The sequence below is a fragment of the Zosterops lateralis genome, assembly GCF_965231275.1.
Source record: "Zosterops lateralis genome assembly, chromosome: 18".
Lineage (NCBI taxonomy): Eukaryota > Metazoa > Chordata > Aves > Passeriformes > Zosteropidae > Zosterops > Zosterops lateralis.
In genome coordinates, this window is record NC_139778.1 from 5,291,371 (window position 1) to 5,303,074 (window position 11,704).

Sequence of the window (11,704 nt, forward strand, 5' to 3'; positions counted from 1 at the left end):
CTCTGATGTATGTCCAGCAGATATTTCAGTGAGGTCACACTAGAAGGAATAAGGACACATTTTGCATCTTTCATCTTTTAAGTTTATTGACATTTTTAACTCACCAACCTCCTGCCATTTTAGAAACCTTGGACAGTGCTGTGGTTACCAAATGCAAGAATAGGATTTAGACTCCAAGCTGTCCTCCTTCAGCCTTCCCAAACACAAACACAAATGCCACTTAAATATAGAGAATTCCTGAGAGGCTTTGCATTTCCTTTGCAAAGAATTAGGAAGGATCTGCTGTTCAAAGTTCTTCCATGGAGCTGGGATGTGATGTGTTTCTCTACCATATTCTGAAGACTCACATTTTCTCTCAAACATCAGGAAGTTGAAGCAATGTAAGAAGGTTCAGAGAGGATGACCAGCCTTCTCAACTCATTTGTTTAAAGAATATTTGTGTGCTTATAACACTGCATGTATGACTGAAACCTCTGACATCATGTATTCTTTTAAGAGATTGCCAGTATCTTTCGGAAAAATAAATGTAGATATAATTTCTGTTTGAAAACTAATATTGTCTATTTGTAGAATTGTCAGTGAAGAAAACATCATCCTCTGGCATACAAAAGAGCGTAAAGGAATAGAAAGAAAGGAGAGATTTTTCCCCCTCTTCTTCTAATGCATTGCATAATACTCTAACAAAGAATAGACTTTACTGTTCTTTCTGTGTCACATGAAATTAACTCCAAGATGAATTTGCAGTTTTTTGATAAATTTGTCTCACTGCTGACATGACTTCTGAGTTATATGGGAACTTAAAACTGTCCAGCTGAGAGCCATATAGCCATAAGAAAGCTCCAATCCAATATCCCTTTTTACAGTTATTACTATGTTTAGGTGTCCAGTTGCAACTGCAAAAAAATATTATTATTCATAGTTCTTTTTCCCTCCTGGGTTCTCTGCGCATGTCAGTTAAGGAAGATGACATGGATTCCAGTGCACTGGTTCAAAGATCACACTTGTAGTATATCATCCTCTCTGTCAGTTTGATATCTTGCATTTTGTTTCACCTCCTAGAGTAATGGGAATCATCTGGGAAGGCAACAGATTCAAGGAGGAATGACAGATGACTTGTTTTTCTGTTTCTTCCTAACCTAGAAGCCTGACAATAAAGGACCACTTTCTACAACCTGATTTTCATCTGCCTTGTTCAGGAAATAGCCCCTTATATTTTTTTTCCTGTTGTGAGTACAACATCAGGTCCAAAAGCCATTCTAGGGCTCTGAGTTCTTGTACATTGCCTTGCCTTTTCATGTTCTATAAATTTTCTGAATATTTTTCCATCTTTGTGACATCTCTTGAGCCCATTATATTTCAAACTTTTTACAGAACTTTTTTAACTAGGATGAGATAGTGTCAACATGTGGTTAAGCTATTTCCTCCTATTTTCAAATTTTGGAACGGATTACATAAAGGTTTTTCACTTGTGGATGGAAAAAAAGATTCATGAATACAGAGAAGTGAGCGTTCTACTTCTCCTGTGATTGTAGACATGGACTTCACACTACTGGACAAGTTACTGACCTCAGTCTTCAACTCATCTTTCTCCTTTGCCAGCTTTTGCTTGGTGCTTTGCAGGTTTTTACTCACCAGATTCATCTGTCTACAGCAGAAAAAGAGCAATAACTTCGTAAGACCATAGAAGAGTTGGTGATACGGGATTGCTATGGGTCCCTAGTCATGTTTTCAAGTAATGAAATCATTTCACATCCCTCAAAGATTTGTTGCCATGGTATGCTCTCCACTTACTCAAAAACAATATGAAGCTTGAAGCTTCCAAGCTGCTTCTTGTGCTTTATTAGGTAACTCTACCAAGAGTTTGTCTTCCTCACTTCCTTGATGGTCTGTCAAGAAATTATAAGGCTGTAACCACTCCCCAGGCTCTTTGCCACACTAAAATCCTTATAGGCCATGTGTGCTGACAAATTTGGTAGCCATAGAACAGGCAGGCTATAACTGAAATTATGGCAATTATTAGGCAAGACGTCCCTAACTTAAATTTTCTTGCAGTTCCAACTAGAGGTTATGGTATTGCATGGAGTAGGAATATGAATTTTGTACCAGGTTTGGCCTATCTCATCAATCTGTTCCAGAACTTCAATATCCTTATTGTTAAATAATTTTTTCTTCTATTTAAATGAGAATTCCAATGTTTTAGTTTGTGCCTCTTGCCCCTTATCACAACATGCCACAGAGAAAAGTCACGATGATAGGAAGTTGACCTTGCAATCCCCTCCTTGACAGGAGATAAGGAGACAGTAGGATGGAAATGCTCATGGCTCAAGATGAGGACAGGGAGACTGCTTACCACTTACTGTCATGTGCGAAACAGACTCCATTCTGGAGGAAAATTTATTTAATTTTTGCCAATTAAATAAACACAGTTACTTTGTGAAACAAAAATTAGAACAACACCTTTTCCTAGACTCAGCTTCACTTCTTCATTCCTGATCCCTCTGCCTCCATCTCCCAGCAGTCCAATTCAGGAGGGAATGGGAAGTAGAAGTGATTCCATAACAGTTTCTCTCTGCTGCTTATTTCTTTTCATACTTCTCCCTTACTCCAAAATGAGGTCTCCATGGGCTGCAATTCCTCCAGGAAATTTCCACCTCCTCCAGTGTTGAGTCCTTGAGCTGCATGTAGGTATCTTCTCTACAGTGCTCTACAGTGGTCCTTTCCATAGGCTGCAAGGAAATCTCTGCCCCAGTGCCTGGAGCACCTTCTCCGGCTCCTTTGTATTTAACAAGATGGAACACAGGACCAAAAGAAACTAAACATTCACTAAGGTAAAACTCAGCAACAGACACTTCTCTTTTCCTATTCACTAAAATGGTAATTTCATCACAGAAAGCTTGATCAGATATTATTTCTTCTGCTGAGGACTTCCAATGGTCTTCTTGTCATCCAGTGTAGATGAAATAAGTTTCCATGGAGATTTTGCCTCCACTGAATAACAGTCTGGCAAGTTAATTCAGAAACTTGAGTAATATACCACAAAACCAGATAATGAGGGTATAGCAGAAGGTGGAAAATGTTGATGGACATTTTACACTTCCTAAGGTATCTAGGGATGATGGAATTAGAAACTGGGACAATGGATGTTGTAGCCTGGATGAGGCCTTCTGCAGCTTGTGGAGATTTGACCACCCATCCTATGTACTGATGTATTTTGCTAGGAATACTTGGGATATATCTTTCCCACGCCTTTTATTTTTAATCTCCTGGGTTACTGGCTGCTTCCCAGAGCTGGATGTGCTGTTTCTGCATTTTTTTCTGTTCTTACACACTATCCTTCACATTAATATTAGGCTCAGGAGTGTAATAGTTTTGATTTTATCACATTACAAAAATGATTTATGCTGCAAAGATTTGTGAATTTGTTGATTTTCATAGTCCTCAGTTGCAATTAATTTTCAGTGAAATTTTCATCTTAGATCTGTGCCAGGGATTTGATTTGGGGTCATGGATGGAAAAATGACTCTTATTAGAGACCATTTGTCTTTGGAGCCTTGTGTAAGACAAATGTATTCAAGGGGTTGGTGATGCCTACTCAGCTGGTCCTTGTGCTGTGGATTTTAGAATTCCATATATTATTAACGTAGGCTTTAACTTAAAATACCTATGAGAAAGGCAAATTGTGTCTGTATCAAGGGGTAGAATGTCTCAATCCTGACCAGGAGAGCACTGTACATGGAGAAGTCAATGATATACATCACAGTTAACCTCAGTGTGCCCAGGCCCACAATGAGCTATGCTGCCCATCCTGCACCACCTTAGGGCTGTGCTGTACATTACAAATCTCTTATTTGCAGGGCACACTCAGTCAGATTATCCCTGCAGGCATCTCCCTCTCTGTAATGTTTTTGCATCACCTGCATGGTCTTGTCTGTATTTAAAAGTGCCAAAAGAAGCTCTGATGTGGACATCATGTTTTTATAGATAATTGTAGTAGCTTGAATTACTTGAAAACAGGAAACCTCTCCACAAAGTGGATCTGTGTGGTGCACCATGAGAAAACCCATCCTGGGCCCACCTGGAGGTGGGGTTCTGAGCATCTGAAGAGATTTACTCAGAATCTGGTCATTCTGTACCACCTCACATCATTGCCAGGGGCAGGGCAAGGGAGTTTCTTCTGAGGAGAGTCCCTTCCAGTGATGGTGACTGAGGGAGCCATTGGTATCGTCAGGGGTTGTTTTCTGTATGAATATCTTTTCTTGTACTCTCTGTCATTAATATTGTTGCTGTTGCTGTTCGTGTTCTTATCTCTTTGCTATTTCCAGTAAATTGTCCTTATCTCAATCTCTGATCTTTGCCTTTTGTGCCTCCAGTCCCCCTCTCCTGTGTGCTGCAGGGGAGGAAGAGGGAGAAAGGGCACATGGTTTTAGAGGGAGTACTAAACTGGAGAATAACATTCACAACACTATTTTATTCAACTGGCTATTTTATTAAACCAGACTTTGTTGGACCTTTCTTATTGAGATCCACAAAAAAACCTGCATTGTCCATCTCCTCCTCCCTGTCTGCTCCCATCAGCCTGCAAATCTGCAGCTTGTTCACACCTTCTCACTTCAAGGCATGATTTCATCTTGAGTTACTGTGAAAATCCTTCTTTGCGGGCTAATTGGAAAGAGCATGTCTTTCTCATAGACAAAAATAACTATCAAACTAGGTGTGCTAGGACAATTGGACAATTTACTTAACTGCCTTCCCTACTTCTCCTGTGAGCAAGGTACTATATTAGGAAGTGAGAGCAGGATGAAATTATTTAGATTTGCCAATCTGAGTGCAATTAAAAAATTCTCACCCAGAGTTGTTTGTGACCATGTTATTTTCTTGGCAGTTTTATGGTGCCTTTTTTTTTTTTTTTTTTTTAACAGTTCTTTAGAGTAAACACTCTTTCCTTCCACCAGAAAGTGTTTTCCATGTATCTTTTTTCACTGACAGGTTTGGTATTGACTATCATTCAAAGACAAGCTGTTTTCTGCTACTTCTTAAGTAAGTGGTTTCTTATATCCCTTTTTTCATGAACCAATTCCAGCTTAAGCTTCTTTTTGTACAGAGATGGCTGCCCAGACAGGCTTTTAACTGATTTGTGTCTTGGCCTCACAGCCATTATAGTGTGGGACGACAACTGGTCAGCAGCATGGGATGGATATTCCTTCAGAGCCCCTCAGGCATGGTGAGTGTGTAGAGCTGGGTGACAGGAATCAAATGTGATTTGTGATCCCACTGGACATTGCAGTCACTCTGTTGTGTTTGTGTTGTGGCTCCATCACACTGCTGTGTCATTCTGCTGAGTCAAAATCATGTGCAATATCAAACATCTTCAAATAAGTAAATCTGGTGTTAAATATTAAAACCCTTCACATGTGGAATACCTGAAAGGACCAAACCTGGTCCCTGCCATAATTTCCAAGGAGGTGCTCATCTATGGATCTGTTGTGGGAGGTGGGTGAGAGTAGGCTGCTTCTCACAGCAGACAAAAAGGAATTAACCTCTGGCATGACTTAATTTTACAGAAGAGCTAATGACATTGCTGAATCTCTATAGGAGGCAAATCCTTCTGGAAACTTATGTCAGCAGGAAAGAGTGAGAAAGAACTAATAAGAACTCAATGAAAGCAAAGAATTCCAAAGCTCTGTATTCCAAAGAATGCCATGACAAATGATTATCACATCGTTCATTTTATCTGAGGTTTTCCAGAGAGGTTCCATGTTTAAAGGTGTGCAGAATGTGACTGGACAAATCCTGAGCAGCCTGAAGTAATTTGGCTTGCTTTGAATAGGGTATTGGATTAGATGACCTTTGAACAGCTTTGAAATCTCAGCTATTCTGAATGATTTCATGATCCCAGATAGGGAGCAGGCTAAGCAGCACAGCAAAGCTCTTCTACTTAGGTATGAAGCAGCACATATCTGGTTCAGGCATTGCTGCCTGACTTTGGCGATTGTGGTACAGACATGCAATGGCTCACTAAGTCAGCTTGTGTCTCATCAGACAGCATTAACACTGAGGTTATGGGCCAGGCACTGAAGAAGAAACCCAGGATCTATGATAAACTTCAGCAGCTTTGCTGAAAGCCCTGCTGGTGTGTCCCACTGCCCATAGCAGCCCAGGAGTGGGAGTTGCTCAGCTATGAGCAGGCCCAGCTGTGCTGTGGTCATACATTGGCATCTGAACCCAGTGGGCATTTGAGACTGTGGCTCAAGCCCCATGGGATGGATGCAAGAAGCTTTTCCCCTCCCAGGCATGTGCTCTGCCCAGAGCCACAAGCAGTGGCTGTGTCTGGCACTGCGTGTGCAAACAGGGGGCTCTCCTGGTTCCAGAGCAGCAACACCTGGGCTCCAGGCTCTCCATGGCCTCTTGGCAAGGGGGACATCCCTGCCCTACTCCTGCCTGTTGGCTTCTTGTGACAGACATGTCAGGACACAAAGGCCAGCCCAGAGCATTGTCCTGGCAGTGGCTGGATGGTGGATGAGGCTGGACAGTATGGGAAGTCTGAAACAGGCAGATGTGCTGAGGCTTTCCCTAAACACCACTCCATTCCTCAAGTGCTCCTGGCTCAGGCACATGCCAATCTTGATGTCTTTGTTGTATGTGGGATCAGGAGTCTGCACCTGGTTCTGCCAGGTACCTGCATTTGTGTGGCAGATCTTTGAATTAATGAAAACCTTCAATAGCCACCTGGTTGGAGGTGATGATCTGAGTAGACAACAAAGGCTGGTTTGAAGTATCCTGTCCCTCTGTCTTTGGCCATCAGCTGACTTCACCTGATGCCCCTACTTCTGGTACAGGGAAGTTCAGCAATCCATCCACTCCCTTTCATTGTCCTTTCTTGATTTTACAGACTGTATCTTACATCTGCTGGCTGCCTCCTCTTCAGCTTGAAGGGGCCAAGGCTGACAGAGCACTTTCAAGAGCTGACATTTCAGATGCCTGTGTCGGATGACACTGAATGCTGTTTTCAGTGGGAGGGATGGTGCAGGGTGCTTGAAAATATTCCTTATTCTGACTCATATTAGTGTTGAAGAGTTGAAAAAGTTGTCTGTCTGCAGTGTACATAAAGCCTGTGAGGTTCTCATAATGAACTTGCCTGTGCTGGGGAAACCCACTGGAGCTTGATTTGGTATGAAAATCTCTTGGCTTAGCAATTCCAATACAAACACATCTCTGATGACCCCAGCTGATGGGCCTATTTTTAAGACTATTGATATCAGTGCTCTCAGGGGTCAGGTTTCAGAAGAAAGAATCTAATTTTTCGCTGACATTGTAAAATTTGAGGGGGAGGTTAGAGGTCTCTGAAGCATTTGACTCCACCAGCTGCAAAGGGAACATGATCTGGGCCAAATATAAAAACTAAGGGATTTATACATTTGTTTTAGATGTTAGAATTTTATTTAAAGTGATAGTTCTCCTCACAACCATACCCACATATGCCTGTCTCACACCATTTATGGTATTCTAATGTTTCTGATCTGTATTTGCCTTGCTGTTGCTGTGCAGAGCCTGAAGCCCCCAGGGAATGAATCTCTGTGTGACTGTGTAGGTGGATTAGTTTTTCCTCAGAGAACTGTGGACACTGTTGGCTGTGGCCATATTCACTCCCTTTTTTTCTGCTTCGGTGTCCCAATTCTCAATTAAGTATTTGAAACAGCATTCATGGCTCTCTCTGATAAGAAAAGAGGTTCCTCTGTGTCACAGAGTAAATATTTTCCTCTTATTAGGTGATAAAATTGGTCCAGAGAGAGTGATTTGTCCACTTCTACTTTTGTATTGGGAGTTGAAATTATTTCCTCCTGTGGCAATAGAAGTGTTGTTTGGAACTGCAGAAAAAAAGTCCTTGTATCCTGTTGGACTAACTCCTACCTGTGTAATACAACAGGAGGGAGGTATCCTTTGTGGCATCAGATTTCCACAGAGAACCAGGATCATCATGTGTTTGGCTCATGAGAAGTGTCTGCAGCATCTCTGTTCTCTGTTCAATATTAGGAGTCTCCAGAGGCACTAACTAGGAAAACAAAACAAAACAAAACCACGGAGGAAAGACTTCATATCTGAATGTCATGGAAGATTTCACTTAGCAACCTATTTCATGCTCAGATGAGTTCTATTCTCCTGCTGTTCAGCCAGGAATGATACATCAGTGCCAGAGAAAACAGCATGTGCTCCCTGGTCACAGAAATATTGCAGAAAAGGGAGTCGTGTTTTTGGGAACTTGACAATGTACCACAGAGACTGGACAATACTGGGCTGTGGTTGTCAGTGACTTGAATTTAGCTACAGGGAAGATGCTGGGCTTCCTGCAGTTTACACTTGCCAAACCAGCAGTTCCCTCATGTCCTCACCTGAGATGTCCATGCAGCAATCCTGCCAGTGGCAAAGGACAATTAACATGCCCAGGAAACAATCCTCTTATGCAATGGCTACTTGGGTTGTGTGGGAACAGGTTGTAGGATGGCATCTATTCATCTGCATAACAAGGAAGATCGGCTTCCACATTATGTAAAACATTCAGGGTGCTTCCAGCACAGGCAGTGTGTTAGCAGGGAGGTATGAACAGAGCAAGGAGTTCAAAGCTAGGACAGGGCACAGGCTGGGTGCTGATACTAGCACACCTTTGTCTTCTCAGAAAGGTAAAAGGAAATAAATGGTTTGGCCATAAGACTCAGAGAAGAAAGTGCTGGAAATGTGTTCCTTGAATTGCAATGGTCAAATTGCAGATGATGAGGGAACCATTTTTAGGCTATATAACTGTGCAGGAGGGAGTGTGTGTGTGTGAGAGTTTGTGTCTCTGTGGAAATAAACAGGGGTTCTAACACACACCTGTATTTTCTATTGCCTTGAACCAAATACTCTGCCATCTCCTCTGCCAGGAAATGTCCCAAATAAACAAGCCTGATTTGCCTGTGGCAAAAGGCTTTTACTGATAGTTCTCTGAGAGCACATTGGGCTGGACACTTTCATAACAACCCCACCATTCTGGTGTTTTCTCTCCCTTTCATTTTGATCTACTTGTTTCCCATCAAGCTTCCTCCCTGTCAGCAGGAGCAAGTAACACGTGTGGCTAATAGAGAAAAGAAATAGGGAGGTCGGTGCCTTCCCAGCCAGGTCAGCCAGAGGAACTTGCTAAATATGTTTATCATTCCCTTGTTGTCTCAGACACTGCCAGAATATTTGGAGCAGCAAAGTCCTCTGCAGCCCTGCTGGCTGAAGGGCATCAGCTGGCAGCTTGGCTGTCTGGTGGGGAGCACTCCTTTCCCTCTCTCCCAGTGCTCAGTGCCTGCCTGTTTTCCATCTTAACAGCAGCTTCCACACAGGATTTGCTCCCGAGGTTTTCTTGTCAGATAACAAGGCTGAGCCTGGCACTGTGACAGAGACAAGACTGCCACAGATCCATTTCCAGGTCCAACCAAGTAGTGAGGCTGAGCAAGAATTCCCAGAAGGCACAGGCACATGGAGAACATGTATGCAACATGTATGTACATAAATACACAGCTCGCCACATGTCAGACCAGGTGAACACACTGAGCACTTGCACAAATACCAAGGGCACAACAGACCTCACCATGTTCCCTTTGGGCAGTACAGGATGACTCAGTAGAGTCAGTGTAGATGCTCATAAGTACAAAGGGAACCTGCTGGTATCTGGGCATAGACATTCCCTGTGCCCAAGACCTGTCCCTGGATTCCAGTCTCCTCATGCCACACGGTGTGTTCCTCATAACTTGTACAAAGGCAGCTCTGAGAGGTGTTGGATATCTGAAGGAATCAGAGGACTTCCCCACTTCTTCAGGTAACCTGTGCTGGATTACCTACTGCCATTGTATAAAGCAAGGTTCATGGATATAATTTATATAATTTTTAGGGTGTGCTTCAATGTTTTATTTTACTGGTCTGTTAATAACAATTGCTTTTGTTGTTGTTGTTTTTGTACAAAATACTGTCTTCCCACACTCCTGAGTTACATCTTGTTGAAACCTGCAGAAACCTGCAGCCCATGATTTTTTCCCAGAAGTGTTTGTATGTCTGGGCTCCAGCAGCTCCAGTTCCCTGATGACAGTAATTCCCTTGTAGTTGTCACCAGATTTGCCATTGTTCTGGGCTTGCCTTTCTTGAGCAGAGAACAAGTGTGCTGCTGCTTAACTGTACTGCTTGATGAGTCAGCTGCTGTCACTCATATGGATAAAACTCTTCCACATTGTTCAGCAAGGGCTAAATCGCTGGATAATGAAAAGGAGGAAATAAACTGGAGTTATATATTCCTTCCCTTGTGTTGGGCTTGACTTCAGTGTATAGACTCCTGATGGAGGACCCCTTCTTGCCATTTGGAGACACGGTTTGGTCGTGATGTGGATTGGCATCTGACTTGTGCCTGATCCCAAAAAGACGACATTGCTGATTTCCTCAATTTAGAAAAGTAATTGTTCCACTTTGACTCTGTTCTATTCCCACATCCGTGTGTCAGAAATCAGAGCCCTGCCTATATGGGTATCCCAGTGGATTTTCTTCCCCGAAACTTTTGTGATAATGTCTGCTTACAGCAGTTGCACAGCAAATTCGTGCTGTGGCTACACTGTGCCCAGTCTTGGTGTCAGAAAGTCAGAAAGGCACTGCATGCCTATGCTGCTATTCAGCCCAGAGACTGTACTACTCCCATTAATTTCTATTGCATTTAATTTCATAGAGTCTTATTCACTATTCTTTTTTTATTCATATGTTTGCTTTTTGAACTTCTTTCTAAAGTTGATGGTAATTTTCTTACTCTACTCCACAGTTTGGGACTCTGTCTTCTTTTTTTTTTTTTTCTTTTTTTCAATTTCTTTCTCTCTGACCTACTTATTTTTACATTCTTTCTGAGGTTGTTATGCTGGGAGCCCATTCCTGCCAATAATTCCCATGGGCTAATCAGGATAGAATACCTGATAATGTTAGTAACATTGATTTGAAGATATTTGAAGCTGGTCCACACCCAACATATTGATTATTTCCAATAATGTCTGCGAGGGGGTTGGTAACAATATTGGTTAAGCAAATTCTTATCTCAAACTTCTTCCCTCATGTGTAGAGAAAGACAAATATTTCTGATACTGTACCTGAACTGAATAAAGAAATAGACAAAGTTAAAAGTAACTATGTCAAAAAGAGGGCATCTCGTAATTTTTCATGTCTCTTCCACTTCAGACATTCTTCACAAATGAACTACCTACATTGAATCCTATTGTCCTAGAAAAGACCTCAGGCTTGGAATGAAAATAACAGTTTATGGACAATCTTTGTCATCTAAGTAGAGAAATTAGCTACCATCAATGGAAAATTCTGTTTTCCTGGTTAACCTTTTAGGTAGCTTTTGAGACATAATTGAGCACAGCTCTGCACTGGAGTAGTTCTGGCCTCAAGCAGAGAGCTGGCAGGAAGCTTCTATTGCTGCCACTGAATTTCTCTGCTCCAGCCTGAGCACTGAAGTACCCAACATTGATGATAACACCTTTTTTGCACACACTTTGGTTTACTCTACAAACACTGTGTTGTTACTTGCAGCATGTTTTCTCCCATATTTAGCAGTGTTTATTGATGGAATGCGCTGGAATATATTCTCAGATTTATTCCTGAGTCCCTCCTAAAGCCTGATATTTTGTTTGCAATTTCCATTTCCCTGCAATTG